General features: G+C 45.6%; 1 protein-coding gene across 1 annotated transcript in view; it reads left to right on the top strand.

The window, feature by feature from the left end:
• The window catches only part of CACNA1E (calcium voltage-gated channel subunit alpha1 E), a 360381-nt gene that overhangs the window by 11421 nt on the left and 323242 nt on the right, over window positions 1-25718 (top strand). The window lies entirely within an intron of this gene.

The raw sequence follows: 25718 nt of genomic DNA, 5'->3' as shown, positions 1-25718 counted from the left end.
CTACCTGTTCATGACAGCAACATGCCCGTTTATACTAACTGCATGCAAAAAGAATGTAAAGGCTAGCTATGGCTCTTCCACCGGTGATAAGTTTATTTGTCTGGCCTTCGAGGCTGAAGATGCTTCCCACGCCATGTATAAACATTTGTTTTTTTAAAAAAATTACATTAATCGTGAGCAATTAGCTTTTCTGAAGTATTAGCCTAGATACCTCTCAACTTCAAGTAGCTCCATCTGTTCCAAAAAGCAAGCGATTGGCTTAAAAGGAATAATATTTAAAAATAGATTCACATGTGTACACACATTCAGCTTGCTTACACACATCACACTCTCTACATCAGTGTAAGCCCACACAATATTGTGTTCTTGCAGCATTGGATTATCGTGTTCAATCCTGTCGATTCTCCTGAATCTCTCAGTGGCTTTAGATACCATTGACCCCAAACTATCCTAATGGAGTTGGGGGCATCAATTTATGGCAGGTTTGCTCCTATCTATAGGTTCCAGACTGTAATATTGAGTGAATGTATCTTGATCCCCTGGCAGTTGATCTGCAGGGTGCCACAGAGTACAATTTTGTCCCCAGTGCTATTTAATATCTATATAAAGCCCCTGTGGGCAGTCATTAGGAGATCTGGGGCAATGTGTCACCCATATGCTGCAGACACCCAGCTCTATTTTTCTTTAACACCTGAAATAGGAGAAGCTGTGCGTTTCCTAAACTGGTGCAGTCATGTTCTGGGTAAGGGCTAATAAACTTCAGCAAAATTGTGACCAGAATGAGACCCTTTGGAAGGGCAGTTCCCAGGTCCAGGAATTTCATTGTGTGCAAGATCAAACTGGGCTGTACTCCCTTGGAAGGACTAGTTGCATAATTTGGGGGTGTTCATAGATCTATCACTGTCATGACAGAAGTGAGCCAGCAGTAAATCACACCAAGAAAATGGAGTTAACTCTTTATTAGCAAAACCAGGGTCTGCACAGGAGTGTCAGGTCTAATGAGCACAGCAACTCATCTCCAGTAAGTCTTGCACCCATGAAGTGCTGGATATTTTCGTGTATAACACTCCCCCATGTATAAGACGACCCCTATTTTTTGAGACTCCAAATTAAGGAAATGGGGGGAGATTTCCCGTAGTTCTTGAGCTTTTTTGCGGGGAGGGGATTGCTGACAATCGCTCACCTGCCTGACTGTTGTCCTTTTTCTTTTTCTCTTTGCTGTCTGATGCTAGAGAGAGAGGGAGCCATGTTGCAGTGCTCCGTGTGTGTTTATAAGTAAATAAAGTAGATTAGCCAAAATGCTGAGTTGCTGAGGTCTGTTACGCAAGCTGCACAAACGCTGCGGATCCCTAAGTGTGCTGATGTCTGTTGGCATCGGTTGCTGTGATGTTCGGGCTGAAGAAAGCTTTTGAAGCTCCCGAATGATCGACCAAGAGGGAAAGAACATGTGTCTCTGCCAGGGTCCTACTTGAGTGTAGGACGAGCTTCTGACAGGGGCTATCCACCCATGGGGGTGGAGCTAGCTGCCCATGGGGGCGGGGCAAGCATCCCAAGGGAGTGCCGCCTGTGCCAAGCATCCCAGAGGGGCAACGCGGTGATGTCACCCCCCTCAGGGATGACACCCAGGGAGAGCTGCCCCCACTGCACCCCCCTTCCTCCTCCAGTGAGTGGAGCTGCCATGAATTGAACATGGGATCTTCCACATTCAGAATTATGTGTTCATCTGCTGAACTATAGACTTGCCCTCTGCTCCAGAGCGATGAGAACGCACACCTCTGAAAATGCACCCACACAATTCATCACTTGTTGGTTGCAGCACTGTTGAGTGGCAGTTTCTTCACATGAAACAGCCACTGTAGATCAAGCATCACCAAGGATAGTTTCATATTCCCTAATGTGTGAAATAAAATACTTTTCTTGGGGACAGTTTACATGTTCTGCTATCATTCCTTGAGGGATAAGACACTGAGGGATGAATATGCATAAATCTTCATCATAAACAGCAAAGAGTCTTGTGACACCTTTAAAGACTAATAACTCTGTTATGGCAAAAGCATCCATGGACTGCAGTCCATTTCACCAGATGTATGAAGTGTCATCCTTAGTTTATAGGGGTGAGACTGTAAAAACACTTTTTGTTGCCTTTGCTACAAATGACAAAGCACAGCCAATCTTTTTGAAAAAATCGTCATAGTTTTGCTAATGGAGTTCACAGCCAGTATGTTTTCAAATACAGTCACACTTTACCCTTGTAGGTGCCCTGCATTTAAATTGCCTTTGCTATATCCAAAGAGATATATAAAGAGGCCTTCAAAGTACAGTCATACCTTGGAAGTCGAATGGAATTCGTTCTGGAAGTCCGTTTGACTTCCAAAATGTTTGGAAACCAAAGCGCGGCTTCTGATTAGCTGAAAGCCCTGTTGGACATTCGGCTTCCAAAAATAGTTCACAAACAGGAACAGTCACTTCCAGGTTTGTTGCGTTCGGGAGCCAAAACGTTCAGAGAACTAAGCTGTTCGAAAACCAAGGTATGACTGTATATCAGATAGTTGGAAAATAACCCTTTCAATGCAAAGTTCAGTATCCAGGTCATGTGCTTGTACTCTACTCTTAATGGTCATGGCTATTATAAATGATCTAATTAATAGAGCAGACCACACTTTCATTATTTAGACAGTAAGCGCCTTTTGGTCTCAGCTACCAAGAGTTAAGGCCGTTATATCCTCCCTATTTTTGTATTCATGTCACTAATGCTCTGCCCGTGGTTTCCAAAGACAGAATTTAATCAGCAAAATACTGTGCTAAAGTAACATTTAGCTGCAATCCCCCAGAGCTGGAAAATTCATGGGGAAAGGTACCAAATCTCTCAGAAGAGCTTTTTACTTCTCTGATTATGATATCAGATCATACAGATTACATCAGCTTTGTTCTGTGCACTCTGGTCTAGTAAGAACAAGCCAGATCAGCTTAACTCCTGATGTGTCCACACTTTCATCTGTTCCCCTCCCTTTGGATGATTAAAAATGCTCCTAAGTTGCTACTGGTCAGTGGCTTATTGTTTTAGGTAACTTCTGCCATCAAAGCAGAAGTCATAAGTTGAAATCAATGGAAGCACCCCCGTTCTACAAAAGGCTGGTTGTGTGCAGTAGAACGTTGATTTTTGCTGCTGATTGAATTCCTTGGGTTCTAGTAAGGAGCATCTTCTATAACATGCTGCAAGCTCTGCCATAGGGGTCATGCTCTCCCCACTGTTGCAAACTGGCTCTGAATAATACCGGATACTGGGGACCAACAAGAAGCAGGAGAAGGCTCTCTCTTGTTGGAGGTCCTCAAACAGGGGCTGGTTTGGAAGGATTGCAAGACCTCCTCCAGCCCCAGCCTGCTTGTGAACTTCCCAGGAGCACCTGTATGGTCAATATTATAATTCTTGACCAGCAAGAACTTGATCAAATCTGAGAAATTTTTATTATTGTTAACCAATAAGAAAATTATAGCAACTGATGCTTAATACATACCACCCAACATTTCTCCAATGAAAATAGGGACATCTTAAGGAAAAGCGGGACATTCCGGGATCAAATCAGAAACCAGTTCTGTAAATCCAGGACTGTCTCTGGAAAATAGGGACACTTGGAGGGTCTGTCAATATTGCTTTTCTGTTTGTGCGTATTGTTTGCATTAATGGAATATGAAAGAAACGAATGATGAAATGCACTCAGTGGACTTGGGTTGCTTGCAGTCCTGGAATTAGATGAGCATGCTTAGTATGCTAACTTAGGAAGCCAACTTGTTCCTAAGTCAGAGGATTGGTTTGCTTCAAGGGTCAGCACCCTTCTAGAGTCTCGGTCTGATTTCTTTCCCAGTTCTCTAACCAGTTAGTTGGAGATGCTAGGAGCTGAAGCCTGGGACTTTCTGCATGCTCAATGTGTGGTCTCCAAGGAAATCAATTTTGCCTCCACCAACACAAATGCACATGCTGCTAATTGCAATACATTACATGGTGTTTAAAACAACAACACAAAACCATAGGTGCGGTAGAAAAGGCATAAATATATACTGGCCCTCCCTCCTGTTTGATTTATATGACAACAGTAATGTCAACACTATGCTAAAAATAAAATCTCAAAGCTAGAAACTGGGGGAGGAGGGGAAGGCCAAACATAATTAGACATCCACTAGTTGAAATAAATAAGTCCAGACATTTGTTTCAAAACAGAATCAGTCAAGGATAACTGCTGGTAAAGAGTTCACATGGAACAAGAAGAGAAAAGGCACAACAGTGAAAAACAGAGGAAGGAGTATGGTGTTTAATAAGCAACGAAGTGTCAGAAGGGTGCAAAAACCAAGAAAGAGAATACAGAAAAATCAGAGGAGTAGATCAATAGGGTTAGAGAGCGGAGACATTTAAATGTAATGAACAGAATCTGAAACTAAATGTGGAAAAGAAGAAGCGTCCAAAAGCAAAAAAGCATGATTATATTTGCACATGTAGGGAAATAAGATTGGAACCAGATTGCAAATCTAGGGTGGTGCTGTGGTTAGAGTGTTGAAACTGGTAGACCAGGGTTCATTTCCTACTGAGTTATGTAACTTGGTGGTGGGTGAGCCTTGGGCCACTCAGGGCGAATCTACACTATTCAGTTATAATGTTAAGAATGCGTTATAAAAATGTGACACCAGAGGGTGCTGCAGAGCAGCGATCCATCAGCAGTGGGGAATTGCATCGAGAGCCATATAACTTTTAAAAATAGCCTTTAATAGCGTTTTTACAGATCTGTGTAGATCCAGCCTCAGTCTCAGCAAAACCACACCGTGAGGATAAAATGGGGAGGAAGGGAACTACCTTGTGACAACGGTGGTGTCCTTGGAGGCAAAAATGGATCTTTCTTTTGCATCATTTGAGAGTCACACTCTCAGGGGTGAATTAAACATTGTAGTAAAGTCCCTTAGTTGCGCTAGTGAAATGGCTTGCACGAGGAAATGGCAAGAATCCAGCACGGTTCTTGTAGCTGGTTGCACAACAGATTGCTGTAGCCCCAATGCCAGCTGTTGCACAACTGGTTGCACAACAAGCTTCCATTAGTGCAACTGTTGTGTTGGATTTCAATTTCGCCTTAACACTGGCAGTCTGAAAACACTGAATCCGAGCCAAAGTGTACAGCTCAGGAATTGCTTGTCCTCAGTGTACAGGAATTGTAGTGATCTGATACTGTATAGTCTGTATAGTTTTTGGGGTTGTATGTAGGGCTGTGGGTATCTGTTAGCAGGATGTTCCTAAAATACCAAAACCTATTTCATTTGTGCAGACTGTATCCCCCCCTTCTGAATTTATCGTTCTCAGTGTGTATGCATGTGAGTCTCAACAGCAGATGCATTTCTGAAATTCTATTTAAAGACTGACAGTTTCCACTTTTGAAGCGAAGTACGGGGCATCAGACAATATATTAAATAATGGGTGATTATTTTGTGCCTCCTTGGATATGGTGCTGAAACACACTGGCCTAAGGCTTAGCCCAGGAAATTGCCATGTTTTCCAGGAGACGGAGCTGAGAATATTGTGTCAATCAACTGAAATGACAAATATTTTTAGGTGATCGGAGGAGCCATATGCCATCTCTGCGTGAGAGCAGCCTTCTGTTAGTTCCAGATGGTGGCCATTGACAAATTGTCAGACACTGCAGCCCATACCAAGTCTGACAGAGGCTAGATCCAGATGTCATCCAGTTTGTAACAATGGATTTAGCATCATGATGTTTTTTAGCTGTTTGTGCTGCAGGTTTGGTTGTTCGAATTATGGGCTCACCCTCACTTCCCCTTGTCCTCTGCCTATAAAGCCTGGGTCTGAGAAGTTTCCCACTTGCCCCATGCTTTCTAGGCATGGGTCCAAGTGTCATGGGCTGGTTGGACACAGAGGAAAGGTGGGAGGCTGGGGAACCCCCAAGGGAAGAAGGCTCAGAGCTCAGGGATTGGTGGTGGGATGATGATGACTGGTCAGAGGGAGAAGACTGGGAGGTGTCAGAAGCTAAAGAGGTAACAGGGCTTAGTGAGAAGGGAGAGTCTGTGGCAGAGACAAGTCCAGAATCAGAAGGTTTTTAAAAAAAGAATAGCTCAGCAGTAATACATTGGACGCTCAGGTTGCGAACGTGATCCATGCGAGAAGCACGTTCACAACCTGCAGTGTCCGCAACCCGCAGCGCCGCATCTGTGTCGGACTTGCGTTCAACCGAACTACTCCTCCAGTTGAGTCCTCTGACGTGATTACTGACCTGAGCCTTTGATGAGGCTCCAGGCACATTTCCCCATTACGCAGAGTATACAGCAGCAGGGAAGGATGAGAAATATGAGCTACATGCTAAGAGTTTTATTTTCTAACTACTCAGACAGAAAAGAAAAATACATCCTTTCTCTGTGAGAGCAGAGAGGCAACTGGAACAAAGAAAACAGGAAACCAGTAACAACAACATCCGTCTCCTGTCTCCCGTGAGACTTCCAACAGTCTGGAATCCCTGGAATGTAAACAGAGTCTTGTGACTCCAAGCACTGCCAGTGGCACAAACAGAAACCTAACAATCTGCACACGCTCAGGTTGTGATTAGGTACATTTGCAAAGTGTGATTTAACGCTTCTGAGCATGCGCAAGTGCCAAAACCCGCAAGTAACCCGTTCCGGTACTTCGAGGTTTGGTGCGGTGCGCCACCCGAAATCGCGCAACCCGAAGTGTCTGTAACCCGAGGTATGACTGAATGAGGGTTTTTTGTTTTTTAAGCACCCTGTGAAATTTGAATTATGGAGCTTTCAGGTCAAATGGCGAGAATGGCTTCTGGCATTAGCCCCTTGACAGCTTCATGGAAACACAGTCCCCAAATATTTTGACATTTTCAGAACAGCAAGACTTTCATTTCACCGCTCACCCTTATACTGTGTTATGGCTCCCTCTTTGCCACTGTGAGCTACACAGGCTGTGATTCTGGATACAAGCATGATTAAAAGGATGCAGGGAGCCACCTGTCTGCAGGTTCATAATTGGGAGCCTCCTTTCGTCCTCTTGTTTGGGAGCCCAGGGTGACAACAGACCCACCAAACCCATTACCCCTGCCTGGTGTTTGTTCTTTGTGGTGGCGATTCCAGGGTCCCCCTCTTAAAGGGGTTATATGCAGTGGTACCTCTGGTTGCGAATGGGATCCGTTCTGGAGCCCCGTTCGCAACCTGAGCAGAACGCAACCCACGCATACGCAGACGCGATTCACTGCTTCTGCGCATGTGTGTGACATGATTTTGCGCATGCACGAGTGACAAAACCCAGAAGTAACCCTTTCCGGTACTTCTGGGTCGCCGTGGGACGCAACCTGAAAAGCTTTAACCCGAAGCGTCTTTAACCTGAGGTATGACTGTATATGGGTGTCACTGACCATACACTGAAAGGTCGTCAGTGAACTACCCTGCCTGCAGGGATATGGGCTGGACTGCCTGCTACACTTACGTCTCACAGAGCACCCCCATATCCCATTTACCTTGATGAGCCCCAGTTCCCCTGGCTGGGGGGCTGGGGGGATACACGCCCAAGGCTTAAGCCAAGGTCTTCCTACAATCGGAAGTTTAATCAAGTTGTGGCCTAATTTTAATTCCATATAATGTGGTCAGATTCTTTATTCCTTCCTTACAATCCCTGGGGGCTGGGGCTGTCACTGCCTGGTCACGCAATTATATAACCGTTAATGCTTTGACTATAGATAAGAATTCACTGAGCAGCAGTATGACCCTGAGATGAAAAAAGATGAATGCCCACAGTATTATGAATGCACAGATATTCAAGTTTGCTTTTAGGATAAATGACCTGAGAGCACTGTACATATTTTATGGGCTAATAGCCGTAAATAAATTTGAATTTGAATTTGAATTTGACCTGAGAGCACACGAAAACAGATTTCTCAAACATCATCATCATCATCATCACCATCATCATCAATGCAATCTTGAATTGAGATCTGCATGGAATTTGGTCCAGGACGTTGAGAACCAGTAGAATGGAGTGGGTGAACTGGCAGGTTCTCTGTGGCTGGGTTTCCCCAGCCTCTCAGGGAAGCTTATAGCATATCTAAAAATGTAATAAACACATCAAGCATTAAAAACCTCCCGATACAGGGCTGTCTTCAGATGTCTTCTAAAAGTTGTGCAATTCCTCTTCTTTCTCCAAACCTTTATTAGGCATTACAGATATCGACCATCTGAAAACATCCATATACAAAAAATTTAAAATACAAAGAAGCAGCCAGTAGTACTGTAACAGAAAATTTCATTGGAGCGTCTTCCCGATAAACGGTGCCATTCACCACTCTAAGAGATACTATTGACAAAAACTCAGCCCTCCTTGCAGTTACCTCCGGGTTCATATCAGACAGGTAGAATCTGATATTTTCATTGTGCCATCCCTCCCAAAAAGAGGGATAACACATGTTTGTGTAGCTGGTTGTACAGTGGACAGTAGAAAAGAATGTGTTTTAGGGTGTCTGGCACATTCAAATAACATCTGCAGTGTCTATCATTTCTAGGGATGTTTATCTGCCCTTAACAAAAGCTGAGGGGGGGGGGTGGACGTTAAATTAGGTGAACATAAATGCCCTGCTTTGGGCTGCAATGATTAACTTTGAGATATAAGTGATCCTGTTATCGGCTGTATTCAAACCATAGAACTTGGGGGAGCAGATTTTATTTACAGCTGACAATGTTTTGTTTTTTTCAATATCCCTTAATCTAATTTGGGTACTGCGATACATATATTGCTCACTAGAATAATAAAATAATTCCAGGTCAATACCAATAGATCAAATTTTGCTGTGTATGAGCTGGAGCCATCTGGATTTATAGGAGTCCTTAAGTAAATCGGAAAGCAGACTCGAAGGTTGGGAGCGAAAATGGCAACGCAGCCAGTATTTCATAGTGCTATTCCCTCATGCGTATACCTAATTCTGCACACATCGTCTCATACGTGATTGAATTTGGGAGCCCGGGGATACGTCTCAAGAAACTTGAGTGTATCTTATCTAAATCACTGTTTATCTCCTTGACATCTGAAGGGAGGGCGTTCCACAGGGCGGGCGCCACTACCGAGAAGGCCCTGTGAGACTCAAACCTCTATGCAGACTGCTGCCTGTAATGGGATAACAGCAGCCTGCCCTGCAGGGTGACTGAGCCACTGAGAGAGTGCATTTAATATGCCTTGAGCTCTGCATAAGAGCCGGTTACTGTTGGTGATTCCTTCAGGACCCTGTTTGCCAGGGAGACCAACACAGTTTTTCATGTGTTACCTCGATAGGAATCTAAACATATCTGTTATGTACTGAAGTTCTCACCCTGAGCCAGCAGGGGGATACTGTAGATAGTTATGCAAATGAAGGATCGAAAGTGACGTTCAGTGATTGGATAGTTTGTATGCAAATGAAGGATCGAAAGTGATGTTCAGTGATTGGCTAGTTGCGTGCTGAGGTCCCCCAAAACCCCTACCCCAATAACTCAGACATCACACATAATTTTTGTTTAAGGTTTTTGGCATAATTTTGGCCACAACTTTATTTTCATACAAATTGAGAGTGGTTGCTTAGGCATTGGTTATGACTAGCTGTCCCCCCCCCCCCGCCTTTGGGGACAGCACTGACTCCATAGTCAGTCCCGGAGGAACAAGGTCAGAGTCAGCTGGAGCTGCGATACAGGCCCTCAGCTACTCCGTGCATGTTCCTTGAAGCTTACACGGCCCGCACCCTGCCGTCAGGGTTTGGACGAAGGGGATGGTAAGCTTCAGAATTCCTTTAACGGAATACCCGTCAGCAGCAGCATTGGAGGGGCAGGCACAGCCAATCCATACCCCTCCACCAACCAATTTTAACCAATGCCTAACCGCCAACCTTACAAGTTGTGACGATTTGCTAAGCAGTAGGCAAAACCCAAAAGGCACGCTCTAATCAGCCAATTGGAAAAATTCCTACTGGGCCCCCGCACCAATGCGAACGACCCCATGACAGGCAGAGCAAGGTCAAAGCGCAAGCCCAATCAAGGGAGGGAGGGCGGGAGATCCGATGTCCACAGCAAAAGAGAAAGAGAAAGCTGTGGACCCTGCTTATATATAGCCATTAATCCCACCCCTAAATTGGCAACATCAAATTTACCCCAGTAACGACTTCAACCAATCCGCTCCGGCCATTGCCATCAATGGCCTGGCTACTAAATGGGGTTTTGATTCGGCCCCATCCGCAACACGTGCTCTCTCTTTTATGAGAACACGCTTTACAGAAAATGGTTACTGTTGCATTCTAGTGGAGCTCTATATAAGCAGGCTGACTGAGCTCCTCAGTTCAGTTCTGTTCCAGCTTACAGATAAAGAGCTGCTTTGGAAGAATCGCTGTGTCGTCTGATATATTTGCCCACAACTTAACAATATCTGTGTCGTCCATAGGAGAAAATGGCTGCGTTAGTTGTGGTTTGAAAAGTAAAATGGAAATGGGGGGGAAAAAGACTCACCCACAGACTAGCAAGCAGTTCATCTCTATAATCTGTTGTGTTTTTAAAAAAACAACAAAATAAAATCTGGTTTGAGTTTGCTCAGGACTTCAGGCCTGTTTGATTTCACCCACGTAGTTACCATTGGGACATCTGCTGTGTTGAGTTAGGTATATACCACATGCCGGGGCTGGCATATGGAAGTCCTTTAGATTCCGATATGCCAGTTTAAGTATAAGCATAATGCTTTTATACGCCCTTTCAACAGAAAATATCAGTCCAACAAAGAATATCGCATTACTTTCTTTTCGCCTACAGTTGGCAAGGCTGGCTGAATCCATCACAGGAGTGATTGAAATGCAGCATGAGAGCAACAATCAGCACAGCAACAGCAGCAGGAGAAGTCGTGGCATATCCAGATAGGGCAAGGAGGCCCTTGCTATAGCACAGTCAGACTCCCTGGTCCTGAATGGGGCAACTGTGCCCCTGAAGGACCAGGTGCGCAGCCTGGGAGTCATTTTGGACTTGCAGCTGTCCATGGAGGCACAGGTCAATTCTGTGTCCAGGGCAGCTGTCTACCAGCTCCATCTGGTATGCAGGCTGAGACCCTATCTGCCCGCAGACTGTCTCGCCAGAGTGGTGCATGCTCTGGTTATCCCCCGCTTGGACTACTGCAATGCGCTCTACATGGGGCTCCCTTTGAAGGTGACCCAGAAACTGCAACTAATCCAGAATGCGGCAGCTAGACTGGTGACTGGGGGCGGCCGCCAAGACCACATAACACCGGTCCTGGAAGACCTACATTGGCTCCCAGTACGTTTCTGAGCACAATTCAAAGTGCTGGTGTTGACCTTTAAAGCCGTAAGTGGCCTCAGCCCAGTATATCTGAAGGAGGGTCTCCACCCCAATCGTTCTGCCCGGACGTTGAGGTCCAGCTCCGAGGGCCTTCTGGCGGTTCCCTCACTGCGAGAAGCAAAGCTACAGGGAACCAGGCAGCTCACTGTAACCTCACTTCTCGCAGTGAGGGAACCGCCAGAAGGTGCTTGCGTTGGACCTAGGACTGAACGTTGGGGGTGGAGATGCTCCTTCAGTTATACTGAGCTGAGGCCATTTAGGGCTTTAAAGGTCAGCACCAACACTTTCAACTGTGCTCGGAAACATACTGGGAGCCAATGTAGGTCTTTCAGGAGCAGTGTCCTGAAATCATCTGGAGGGCATCAAGTTGGCAAAGGCTTCTCTAGAGGGCTGTGTGCAGACTGCTTTCATAGGTTCAAGGACTATTTGCCCTTCATTTAGGAGCCCACAGCAGAAACTCCACCTGTTCAGAAGCCCCGTTCTGACAGCAGCGCTTCCCATGGGAAACCCCTTCCAGCCTTCAGCACAGCTAGGAGTTCTGTTGCCTGCCTTCTGTTCCTCCTGCATTGCCTGGCTTCTTCCATTCCCCCTCCATTCCCCCTTCCTCATTCCTTTGTGCCGCCAGGAGAAGATGGGTGGTACCAGAGGCTGGCAGAGGTGCTGTTGAGCAGGCTGGAAGAGGATTCTCTCTGGGCAGCTGTGACAGCTTTTGGAACAGAAGAAGACTGCCACAATCACCCAGAGGCTTTTGACCACATGGAGGCTCAATTTAGGACTTGTGTGTGTTACCAGCCCTGTGGGCATGACTCTGACCAACAAGATGGTGCCAACATCTTAAATTGGGGTAGGGGTCATATTGTATTAAGTCTCCCTTCAGCTCCACCTGCTAGTTGGATGATGGCAGCAGATGTCTTGCATAGGTGGTGAAATATACTCAGAGTCGAGAGTGGATTTCATGCTCTTTATTCAGCTCATAGTGGTGAGGAGGAATGGAAGTTCCCCCAGAATGTCTGCTTTATATACGTACATTATTTACACAATGGGCCCCACGTGATTGGCTAATTCTGGGATTCTCCTGTAGGCCAATCAGGTCACGGATTCACTTCCACCTGGAGTTGGATTGGGTGGCTCCTGTGGACCAATCAGACTGCTGCATTCTGTGGCCTATTGTTCTAGGACCAATCAGGCTGCTGCATTCTGAATCCTAGTGTTCTAGGACCAGACTGCTGCATTTTGGATCCTATTCAACTCAGTACATAACAGATGGATTAGAGAGAACTGACCCACACCTTTCCAGCTGAAATGTGTGATCTACAAATGCCAGGAAAATGTTGTTTATGTCTCAGGAAAGCTGAACTACGGTCAAACCTACCAAGTGTGTTCTTTCTTGCTTCTTTTTTGTTCTCTGTGCAGACCCCCAGGCAGCTAGCCATCTGCGCTTTGCTGCTCTCTGTCTACTTCTTCTTTTTAAAAATAGAATGTGTAACAAAATCTGTTGTTTAAATTGCTCGGAAAACCTATGTCTGATGACAATTTCAAGGAGATCAAGTTAGCTGCACTTCTGAAACAATTAGTTGGTCCAATAATAAGTAACATTTTGCCTGCTGTGTTGCTTGACGTCAGCCCTTATGCATCTTAAGAAACATTTCCCCACTGTTACTTAAAAAAAAAAAAAGTGTGACAAAAGGTAGGATTTGGGGCTGCTTTCCCATCATGCTGGGCTGCTTGCACCTCCCTTCTGTTTTGCACTTAGCAGGATTTTTCCTCAGCCCAGGCATGCCAGTGCGCCTTGGGGTTTGCAATGCCAGCAAGTCTTGGGTTCTAATTCTGGAAGCTGGTCACAATCTCAGCCTGGGAAATGTTGCCTTCAGGACAGTGTAGCTTATTTTCAAATCAGTGAGAAAGTCTGAGTTGTCAAGCCATTGTTCCCCTACTCACCTGCTCCCAAAGTTTTATAGTGTCAAGGCTTAAAACTTTCAGCAGATTCTGTACCTGAGAGATACCAGGCTGTGGGAATGGAAATAGGCACTAGGAGAGGATCTGTTATTTAGTGATTATCCTTTCTTGCTGGAAACAGAAAGCCGGACTAGATGAAAGCTTTAGTCCAGTCTAGCTGAGATCTTCTCGTGGGAAGGAGAAGATGTTCTCCTCCCATTTTCATTACGGAATTGATCTTTTACAGCAAAGTTAGTAAATTACCCAATCGCTCCTGGTGTAAAACTAATCAAACTTGGGTTTCTTATATATCGGTTTTGTCTGTTCCTTAGAAAATAATCACCACCTCTCATAGCAAATTCAGGGCCTGCTAAGGGCCTATGGCCTTGTAACCAAAACAGAGTCGCAGAGAAACAAGAAGGAGGTACCATCACGCTTTGGGGAAACAACAAGGTTTGTGGAAGTACAAAATATATGTGTGTTGGGGGGGACACCCCTAAAGAGGCAACCCCTCCCCTGCCTTCAAAACAATCCCAAACAGCCCATTGTGAACTGAGTAGGTTTATTGATCACAGAATGCTGAGTGGCTGTGGGTGCAAGCTGGAAATGAAGTATTCTGGAAGAGGGAATTTCTGTCTGTCTGGGACACTCAGCACACCACACTGCAACATTTTGTTGCAGTTTATATGGGTGCTGTCGGAGGACTGCCATTGGAACAGGGGAGGGAGGCAGGGGGGCTGTTGGAATACAGAGAGCCTCCGAAAGTCCCGAGGAGCAGTTCCAGCGGTTGGAAAAGCCACACCTCCAGTGGAGAAGAGAAGAAAGGGGCCAGTCAAGTGGGGAAAGGGCTTGAGGATGCTGCTGAGAGCCCCAGCGCCTCACCTTGCCAGGCTGGCCAGGAGGGACGCACGTCCCTTCCGCCGCTCAGCTTGAGGGGTGAAACGCAAGGAGGGGAGGAGGAGGCTTGGGGTGCTGAAGTGGGGGGAGAAGCCGGAAGGGGAACTTTGTAGATCTGCACTGTAAATAATTTGCACAATTAAACCTGTAAAAGGTAACGGGTTGGAGTCCTGCCTGGTTACTCACGAGCAACCACCATCAGCATCTGAAAGGTGCTTATTACTCTCTAGGGCCATAATCGCTTTGATAAGATGCTTCATCTGTGTAATGGTTAACTTTCATTTGTTTGGCGAAATTTCTCTTCTAAGCTTTGGATTTCTCTGGTCTCTCTTCAATTGGCCATTGCTTGAAGTTTGATGCTTACCCATCCATGCGCCCTGAACTATGTTCGCTTCACACGTTCATTATCTCCACCCACCCTCAGTGCTAACCATTGTGGATGAGTTACAGATAGGTAGCCGTGTTGGTCTGCCATAGTCAAAACAAAAAATTCCTTCCAGTAGCACCTTAAAGACCAACTAAGTTAGTTCTAGGTATGAGCTTTCGTGTGCATGCACACTTCTTCAGATACCAAGAAGTGTGCATGCACATGAAAGCTCATACCTCGAACTAACTTAGTTGGTCTTTAAGGTGCTACTGGAAGGAATTTTTTGTTTTCATTGTGGATGATTGTTTCGCCATGCACAAATTCAAGCCAGACTTTCCCCATCAGCCCTGTTCCAACCCTGCCTTTTCCTTGGCACAGGGATATTTTGATGTGGTGCCGCTCTCAAGCAAGCCTTTCCTCATCGGCCTGCTGAGATGCTACAGCTGGGCCACAAGAAGGCCATCTCATACTTGCAAGTTTCATGAGAATATTTTCAAGCAAGGTCAGAAAATGCCGTCTCTGCGAGAGACCGATAGGAACAAAGAACGTAAAAATAATGGTCCTGAAATGTTAAATGCAATTGGAAACATTATTCCATTAGCCTGGGCGAATTATCCAGGGAACAATCTAAAATTGCGACTCTCTAGATTTTGTTCACATCGTTGCATATTATTCAACCCACATTATGCAAGTTGGACTGGATAATGTGTGCCTGCAAACTCAGTCTTTTTGTTCTGACCTTAGCAGGAGTAGGCAACATGCTGCTATCCAGATGTGGTCGACTCCTAAGATACCGGACCATCAGCAATTTGGTCTTGGGAGCAATTTGATGGAGGTTGTCGTTCAGCAACAAACTGTTGGGGCAGAGGCACCACTTATTACACACCTCTCAATTGACCAGCATGATCCTTACATTTCCTAGCCACTGGGTTTTGCATGTTGATTTGGCTGTCGTTCAGTGATGCTATTGAAAATATCCAGTAGATGGCACCTGAGTTGCAGGAAGGAAGGAACCAAGACATTTTGAATTTACAGTGGAGCCTCTTCTTCCTTCACGGTGCTGTTGGGAAAACGTCATTGTGCGGGCTTCAGATCTGGATTACTGAATAACAAGAACATCTGCATAAAATTGCAGATTTCAAACCCCAAATTTCCTCTATGAAATGTTAAAGTAATCCATTATTGCTGTGGTGGTGTACAGATTTGAAAAAGTGACTTTGAAAACTTGATCCAAACTCCTCACTTGGCATGGACAAGTGAATTCTTCCCTCCCTGCTTGCATGACTATGGGACACCTATTAGTGTGGCTGTACGTGCAAAATGCCCTCTGAAGTGGGAAAAGTCCATTCTACTTTCAGATGCAGCTTGCATGGGGGAGAGTTCTGTTTGGAAGCACCCAATGTAATTTGATATATTTCCCCATGAAGATATATATGTTCAAATGCTTTGTCAAGTTCTGCTTGGGAAATAGCACTGCTTGCCATTTCTTTTAGTAGGATGAGTCATAAAGGATCAATACTCATTAAATATGTGAGCTGAAGCATCGTGGTATGTATGAGACTGAGTTAAGTTATGAGCAAAATAAATTTGATGTCATTTATTATGTAGGATTTGCAGTTTTAACTGTGTAATATATGTTTAAGTAAATTGCAACACTGGAGTTTTTTTTTTGCTGTAATATGTTTAATATTTTAGCAGATTGGATTAATATGTTGGTTATGTTGCATGTTCGTATGGGTAATTGTGTGTGTATGGGTAATTTAGATGAAAGGAAATGAATGACCCTGTTCAATGACATATTTGGGGGCTGTAATGGATATAATTAATATTAATGTTCACGTTTTATTAGTCGAATGCTTTTTTATTAGCCTAATGCTTGATCAGATTTGGAATCTCATTTTAGAGAGTTAGACATTAGTTATTAATATGATGTCGTTATTGATATGCATCATTAAAGGAGAAAGTTCCAAAATCCACCATAGGGCAATACATTTATTACAATAAACAAAAAGCACGTAATATGGTGAGTAAGCTTTTGAGTTCTTCTGTCCGTCTGGTTGTTTTGCAAGATAGCAGTAGGAAGCATGGGGTCACATGCGCTGCCCTTCCACCAGTGTTCCTGTGCATACTGGACCCACCCTGACCACCCTAACCCTTTTGCACTGAGTGGGGAAGTCCAAAAGGGGTGTTCCAAGGAAGCGTCCATACCGTTGCTATTATGGGGTGGGATTCAATCACAGATCAGTAATTAAAGTTGATTTGGTGCAACAAACTCTCTCCCTACCTGCAAAAGCCAGGCTTCTTGTGATAAGGAAAGTTATGGGAAGCTGTACTGAAAAGTGTGGGTTAACAATTGCTTGGCAAGACATTGTAAGGTAAAGGTACCCCTGACCATTAGGTCCAGTTGTGAACGATTCTGTGGTTGCATGCTCATCTCGCTCTATAGGCCGAGGATGCTAGCGTTTGTCTGCAGACAGCTTCCGGGTCATGTGGCCAGCATGACTAAGCCGCTTCTGGCGAACCAGAGCAGCTCATGGAAATACAGTTTACCTTCCCTCCGGAGCGGTACCTATTGATCTACTTGCACTTTGACGTGCTTTCAAACTGCTAGGTGGGCAGGAGCAGGGACCGAACAACAGGAGCTCACCCCGTCACTGGGAGTCGAACCGCTGACCTTCCGATTGGCAAGCCCAAGAGGCTCAGTGGTTTAGACCACAGCACCACCTGCCTCCCATTTGTTCGCCAGAAGCAGCTTAGTCCTGCTGGCCACATGACCCGGAAGCTGTATGCTGGCTCCCTCGGCAATAAAGCCAGATGAGCGCCGCAACCCCAGAATCGGCCATGACTAGACCTAATGGTCAGGGGTCCCTTTACCTTTATAACCCCGCTATAAACAAATCAGAAGGAATGCTCAATAAACAGCTGATACCTAAGCTCCCTGCAAACTGTGTGCACACAAATTGGGATAAATGCTGAAGAAACAGATCACCTGGAAGCAACCTAAATGCATTCGGGCAAACCCACCTAGTATCCTCCATAAAAACAGTAGTACTGCACTCTTGGGGACTCCAGGTTATGTGACGGATTCTCTGTGCAGTCACACAAAGCAGAAGGCCCCTTCAGACCCACTCAATGCGAAAAGGCTGAGGAGGGAGCTAATGATGCAGAAATATTGGGGTGAGAAGGTAGGGAGTGTGCATGACATCACTTTTTCAGACAACGACCCATGAATTGAGTTTGGGTGAACTGGGGAATAGGAACCAAACACGTTGTTTTCTTCCTAGTAGCTTGAGGTCAGAGTCATTTATTTCGGGCCAGCTATGGATATTGTAGCCTATGTGCCTACTCCTTCCCAATTAACCTTCTTGTTTAATGACATGTTGAATGACAAGGCGACATTAATCACAGTAGCTGCGTATACTGGAGGAAAGGAAAAAACGTGCAAGATTTCACGGCGGGATGCAATGAATGCCTTTATTCATTGTCCATTATTAGAAAGAACTTTTGTGTTTGGATGTGCAACTGTCGGTTATCGCCTTGACCAAAGGCCGTTGCGATTAATAAACAGAAAATGTCTGTTGCAGGGGAGGCTGTATTGGCTCTCAGTGCACAGAAATCTGATTTGCTGACTTCGAATGAATGAGGCACCGCTAGCACTGGGGCCTGCTGGCATATCAAGCCAGGGAGACTGGGACGCTATCAGGGTGAAATGAGACTTTGGCCGGGAGTGGCAATCGTTACTTGGCACCTGGCCATGCTACAAGCTTAATTAACATAAATGTTAGGAGTTGCAGCGGCAGGATCTACACCATCATTCTTAATGTGCTGGGCAGAGAAGGAGAGAAGGGGGGGGGGAGACCTCTACAGACCACATTTGATTAGTTTACGGCAGCGTCTGGGCCCAGAAGGAATAAATCACTCTGTTTAGTCATCAGTCGATACTTCCAACCAGCTATATACGTAGCAGAGAACTAGCAACAGCTGGGAGGACTGCAACCACACCCTTAGTCAGCATGGACTGCCATGTTTGTTTCCCTCAGTGCTGGTGGTAAGGTAAAGGTAAAGGGACCCCTGACCGTTAGGTCCGTGGCTGACTCTGGGGTTGCGGCGCTCACCTCGCTTTATTGGCCGAGGGAGCCGGCGTATATCTTCCGAGTCATGTGGCCAGCATGACTAAACTGCTTCTGGCAAACCAGAGCAGCACACGGAAACGCCGTTTACCTTCCCACTGGAGTGGTACCTATTTATCTACTTGCACTTTGATGTGCTTTTGAACTGCTAGGTGGGCAGGAGCAGGGACCGAGCAACGGGAGCTCACCCCATCGCGGGGATTCGAGCAGCGACCTTCTGATCGGCAAGTCCTAGGCTCTGTGGTTTAACCCACAGCGCCACCCGTGTCCCCAATGCTTGGCATTGGCATTATAATCCAGCAACTCTGGGCACTACCTAGGGTTGGAATGGAGGGAAAGGAAGAGACCCGTGGCTGGTGCCTCTTTGAATCCAAGGCTGCTGTGAGTATAGGAGAACAAACACAAAGCCTTGTGTTGCAAAATGTAACAATCTACCAAATTCAAATGCAACATGCTGGCTAATAACCGTTGTATATGATGTATATATCATACAACACATCTCACAAAATATACAAGTAACTACAAGTTGTTCTATGTATATGTGAGCACTGATCCACTAGCACGATTCCTTCTAGTATGAATATTTCACTGATAGCTATCCACTGATGAAGACTTTATTCTGAAACAGTTAAACTATTCCAGATAGACTGTCCTTTTGAAATTTCGGAGAGACGTCTTCCTTTGAGACTTTTGTGAGACGTCTTCCTTTGAGAGACTGCTTGGCGTTCCTCGCTACTCATTGATTTGTTTGATTCTTTGTTTGACTCTGATGCAAATTGTACTTATTCTTATATTTTGTGAGATGTATCTTGGCCAGTCTTGGCCGGAGAGGGTGGGGTATAAATAAAATTAAATAAATTAAATAAATAAGTATGATATATACATCGTTTTGAAATGGCTTATTCATATATTTTGAATGATATCATAACTGATTATATATTCACTAAAAGTCATTAGCCAGCATCTTGCATTTGCATTTTTGTAGATTGCGACTATGAGAGAAGCAGGACCCACTTGGAGTGTGAATGCTGTGAGCACCATCATCGCAGGCTCAGGCTGCATATATGTTTGAAGAAATCACATGTTATAAAGGCACCACAGGCTTTGCTGTGCCTCCTTTTCCAAAAGGATGCATGGAGCCTGGATGAGCACGCCTGGAACCCTGGAATGTTGCACCACTTGTGGAGCCTGGGGTAAAAGGTAAAGGGACCCCTCACCGTTAGGTCCAGTCACGGACGACTCTGGGGTTGCGGCGCTCATCTCGCTTTATTGGCCGAGAGAGCCGGCATACAGCTTCCGGGTCATGGGGCCAGCATGACTAAGCCGCTTCTGGTGAACAAGAGCAGCACACGGAAATGCCCTTTACTTTCCCGCCGGAGCGGTACCTATTTATCTACTTGCACTTTGACGTGCTTTCGAACTGCTAGGTTGGCAGGAGCTGGGACCGAGCAACAGGAGCTTACCCCATTGTGGGGATTTGAACCGCCAGCCTTCTGATCGGCAAGTCCTAGGCTCTGCGGTTTAACCTACAGTGCCACCCGTGTCCCTGAGAATGGGGTGACATGTCACAATATGTCATGAAACTTTAAGAGGTCCTGCAGCTGAGATCCTTTTTGGGTACCTTGCCTTCCAGGACCAGCTGGGTAGCCACCATGGAGAGAATCTCTTCTGTGGTGACATCCCACTTATGGAATGCTCTCCTTAGATAATTTAAGGTGTCTTCTAGAGTAGCTGAAGTTAGTTGGCAGATTAAAATAGCTTTTTGTTTTGTTTTTAATTCAGCAGAGTTTTTTTGCATCTGGTCTGTAATCTGCCTTATATTTTGCACTTGCTGCCTATGATTGCTGCTTTTGATTGCTTTCTATGAAATAGTTTCTTTTCCTGGTTCACCTCTTTGCTGTTTCTGTTTTATGGGCTCAAGGATTGGTTTTCATGGCTGCTTTGTGATGCAATTGCTTGGTTGTGAGCTGCCTTGCAAAGTGGGGAAGAGGCATATCACTACTTAAATAATAAATAACATGTGCTTATTCAATTAATATGCAGAGGGGTGAGATATGCAGGAGGAGGAAAGGGCCTGAATTCCTTTGGTTTTATTCTGTTGGTTAATTCAGACATTAAATTAGCATCCCACCCAATCTTCTCACACAGGTACAGCTGCACCTTCTCCACCTAACCCACCCATCCATCCTTCTGTTCACTGGATTATCACTTGAGTGTTTTCATACTCCTCACCCTTTATTTATATGCCATCTCATCCCCCCCCCCCCCCAGTAAACTGTGTCTAATATGGCTCACAATGAACCTTAACTGGTCAAAAAAGAAAATACTTTGTTGCAAAACCCATCGGTAGATTCAAATAAGATAAGGACAATTGAATACACATATGTTAATTTCAATTTTGCAATGAAACAGCATAGACTTCATACTTATAATACAGAGAAAATTCAAAAGCATCTGTCCAAAATTAAAATAAAGCTAACCTATGCTACTAGTGGCAGTCTTGCCACAGCAGATTGGCTTAAACACAGTTCAGGATGGGTGAGGTCCCTCAAGGCTAAATAGCTTGCAGGCTAGTTGGTGTCCTCATCTCTCCTCCAGAGGAGGCTGGCAGCAGGAAATGTAAGTGCTGGGGAATGGCGAAGACGGTAAATCCTCTTCTCCAGTCACCCAGATGTTCCTCCAGTCACCCAGATGTCCCTGCTGCTAAGGGATGTGGGTGGCACTGTGGTCTAAACCACTGAGCCTCATGGGCTTGCTGATCAGAAGGTCGGCGGTTCAAATCCCTGCCACGGGGTGAGCTCCCATTGCTCTGTCCCAGCTCCCGCCAACCTAGCTGTTCGAAAGCACACCAGTGCAAGTAGATAAATAGGTACCACTGTGGTGGTAAGGTAAACAGCATTTCCGTGCACTCTGGCTTTCATCACAGTATACTTGGAGGGTCTTTCATTTTATCTCCTCAACAAACCTGTGACGCAGATTAGATAGGAACGGAATGATTTGCTCAAGACCACCTGGTGAGTTTCATGAAGGAGCATGGATTTGAATTCCATTTTCCAAAGCCAACTGTATCTACTCTTGCCACTCTTTGCTTTTCACTGAGCTCTAACCCTCAATACCTGATTGACTTAACAGTTGTCCTGCACTCCTAGTTTACAGTCCCCCCAGCCTCTTGGCAGCAGCAGCAGAATCTGCACAGAAGGGAAGGTATCTTCCATTTGCTGTTGCTGCTTAATCATCATTCCAGAGCCCCCTAATGCTAAGGCTGGCATTGCATGCACATACAGTTTGTTTGCAGGTTTACAAGATACCCGTGCTACTGCACACACTGCCGCACTGGGGAAGGGGAGGAGAAATCAGTTTTGAAATATTTATGCAACTCCAGTTGAAATGGTGTTTTTCTTTCTTTTTTTTTTGAAAGTGTCAAAACATTGCTAAGAGTTCTTTTAGAGGACGTTTAGGAAGAAAGAATGGACTAAGCTTGCAGGCTTCATTCAGTCACCTGTAAAATTATTGCTGCTTGTAAACTCCCCCCCCCCACTCCCCCCTGCCCCAATTATGCTCAGGAGAAATGGCTATTAAGCAGGCAGGTAGCCTGCAGAAATGAGGCATTTTCAGGGAACCAAGAGGACCTTTGCATTCATCACGAGTGCCAATTAAAACTGCGCTGTGTGAAAGCACCCTGAGAGACACAAGATGCGGTCAAAAGCCCATTGCTTCTTCCAAATGACGGTCTGCACAGCCATTTCCACTTTGGATTGCAGATTCCACAATACTCCGAGTGGATCTGACACTCCAGCCAAAGAAGGGTGGTTTGCTTAGTATTTATTTTTTTTAAGTGTCATCCGTGTGCATGGTGCGTGCAACATAATTTAAACACAGAGATCCCTGCCTCCCGGGAGCTTACAATATAAATGTGCAGGGACACAGGGTATAAAGGGATGAAAGTGAACAAGCGTGAGTATACAAACTTTGCGTCTAGCTCACACACCAGATGCCATTGCACAACTGTTCCTGGATTGCTCCACTTCAGCCTGCAGCTAGGAGGCAACACATCCTTGGGCCAAGGGGAGAGGAGGGGTGGTGGTAGAATCCCAGCAGGTAGAAGTCTAGCATGTCAGGGAGAAGGCTCAACTACAGATCTTCTCCATGACATCTAGTTTTATTTTTTAAAAAATGTGTGGAGTTTTATTTGTATGTAGAGAACAAACTATTATGGGGATTCTTGCTGCAGGCTGTGAACTAGGCTTCAGACTTTACTCTAATTAAATTAGAGTAGTGAGGATTAATCGGCTGAGCCAAAGGCTTCATGCACAAGGTGATTAGTGTGAGCATGATAAAAGAGAGAGAGGTGATCCTATGGAAGCGTTCTGGGACAGAAGGAGTTACAGACTTAAAGGGAACTGAGTCACTTAAGGAGGCAGAAGAGACCAATAGATCAGAGTTCTAGATTAACAAAATGGCAGACCATCTTTTTCTCCCAGGCCCCTTATTTTCCGCTGTGGCAAGTTGTGAAAGTGTGCCTTTTGGGAGTATCAGGCAAAGTGACATATTTTGTATTGCTGTAGTCAACTGGTGGTTTGGCTGCTGCAATGAGCTCCCCATGGGGCCATCCTTAAAACATTCAGAAGCTTGTGTTTGTGCAGAAAATTGGGGGGGGGGGATGCAAATACTCCATGAATTCTTTCTTTTCTTAAAAAATAAATAAATCAAGATTGGCAAGCTGTTATTGATTCTCCCCCCCCCCCATACATAGGAGCAGTTTGGATGCATGGAATGGCAGTGGGAGGGAAGTGAGAAATGTTTGTTGTGTGCTTCTAAACACATAGACTTCTCCCCACCATGCTTTTAAGATCATTAAGACTACGGTCTAAAATCACCCATTAACTCTGAACCCTCACATCTTTCATCATCTTGGAGATTTAGCACTAGTTTTCTCATTTTATTTTTATAGTTTACTTACAGATTTATAACCCGCTGGCCCTGTGGGTTAAACCACAGAGCCTAGGACTTGCTGATCAGAAGGTCGGCGGTTTGAATCCCCGTGATGGGTTGAGCTCCCATTGCTCAGTCCCTGCTTCTGCCAACCTAGCCGTTCGAAAGCACATCAAAGTGCAAGTAGATAAATAGGTACCACTCTGGCCGGAAGGTAAATGGCGTTTCCGTGCACTGCTCTGGTTCGCCAGAAGCGGCTTAGTCATGCTGGTCACATGACCCGGAAGCTGCACGCCCACTCCCTCAGCCAATAAAGCGAGATGAGTGCCACAACCCCAGAGTCGGCCACAACTGGACCTAATGGTCAGGGGTCCCTTTACCTTTACCTTTCAACCAGCATTCTCACAAAGATTTGCATTTCGCATGGAAACACATGTCACAATACTGTTATAAGACAGGAAGGGGGTTGAGTTAGATGACCTCTCAGGGTTCAGCCCTGTGTTAGCTGTCAAATGTCATTCAGCTCCATTCCCCAAATCCTGCCTTATCCCAAGATCCTTCGAATCTGTGGGACTGGCTGAGTGTTTTGGTGAGCAAATGACGGCTGCAGTGAGAGGCTCTAAGATGCCAACAGAGGCTGTTTCTTGGCTGACCTCTTTGTACAGAGATCCAGGTTTTCCATTCTGCCAGTTCTGGGTATATGTATGTGCTTCTTGATGTATTATGACATTTATAGGCAACCTTCTCCACCTTGCTCAAGGAAGAACTCGGCATTTAGAAGCACAACACAAAAGGCAATTACAAACAGATAAGAACTTCCGCAAAGTTCAAATGCCAAGCACCAGCCCAGGCAATCATCAGCCATTAAAATTCACAAGTATAGCCCAAATGAAAGTTCACTCCACTCCAAGTTAAACTACCAAAGTGCCCTTTTGGAAAGAAGCTGGGGTATCTCTGGAGAAGGGATGGTTTAGGGACCAGAAAGGCATCTTGGCTGTAAACACTGAATTATCATTTTCAGAAGGAATGCCTCTATCCCACGTCAGTTTCGCTCCTCCATTTCAGCCACCACTTCCCTAAATACAATAGAAGAGTTGACCCAGAGATGACCAGCATGACCAGAGATGCACAGAGCTGTTAAAACCCGAAGTTCCTTATCCATATGTTGTTCCTCATGTGAGAGATTGGGGAGGGGGGCAGCAGCGTGCACCAAACCTGTCTTGGGAGGGGATAGTGGTGAAGACCAGCCCATGAGGGACAATCTCCAGGGAAGATCTGGAGTATTTCAAAGTTTGTGGGTGCGGAGGGGAGCTGCTCTTGGAATTCCAGTTCTTAACCCACCTTCCTCTTGAGCTGGGTAAGGAGCTTGGGATTTTTCAGATAAGGAACAGGGGCGCCAACTCCAGCCTCCTCAAGCGACCAGCTGAGGAGAAAAACTCTTGACAGGCTGCGTTTTCTTGCTGCTCAGCAATCTTCCGTTGCTACCCAGGGACTCCGAGGTGATGTCTTTGTTCAGTCGTAGACCCCTCCTTTCTCATCCTCCGTTAGAAGAACTAATTTGGTTGCTCAACAGAAGCAACCCTCTCTCTCTCTCTCTCTCTCTCTCTCTCTCTCTCTCTCTCTCTCTCACACACACACACACACACACACAGAGAGAGAGAGAGAGAGAGAGAGAGAGAGAGAGAGGGGGGGGGGGGAACCAACCATTCCTAAGCTTGCGGGCATGAAAAGCTTAGTCAAACCCATTGTTAGCACTCCTCTAACCGCCCCAGCTCCGCAACACAAATGTGATTAATTCTCTTGGGAGAGGTACATATGGAGGAGGGGGATATGCGGGCTCCCCTCCTACTCTCTCTCTCTCTCCGTGGAAAAAGAAAATGAGATGATCTTTCTCTTTAGGAGGAGAAAGATGGAGCCGATTGCGAGGAAGTTAAACACTTCGCTCCCTAACTAGGCTGGAGTGGGTTGCAACCTGTTTCTCCACCTCTTCTCATAGGCTCTCGCCCAATTGCAGTTCCCCCTCCCCTTCCTGATGGGCAGATGGGAGAGCCTGAATCGCAGCCCCTTTGCTGTCTGATTTTGACAAGCACCCCGAGTGCCTCTGGACTGGA

The sequence above is a fragment of the Podarcis gaigeae genome (genome assembly GCF_964106915.1).
Source record: "Podarcis gaigeae genome assembly, chromosome: 6".
Taxonomy (NCBI): Eukaryota; Metazoa; Chordata; class Lepidosauria; order Squamata; family Lacertidae; genus Podarcis; species Podarcis gaigeae.
This window is presented reverse-complemented; position numbering and strand designations above follow the sequence as displayed.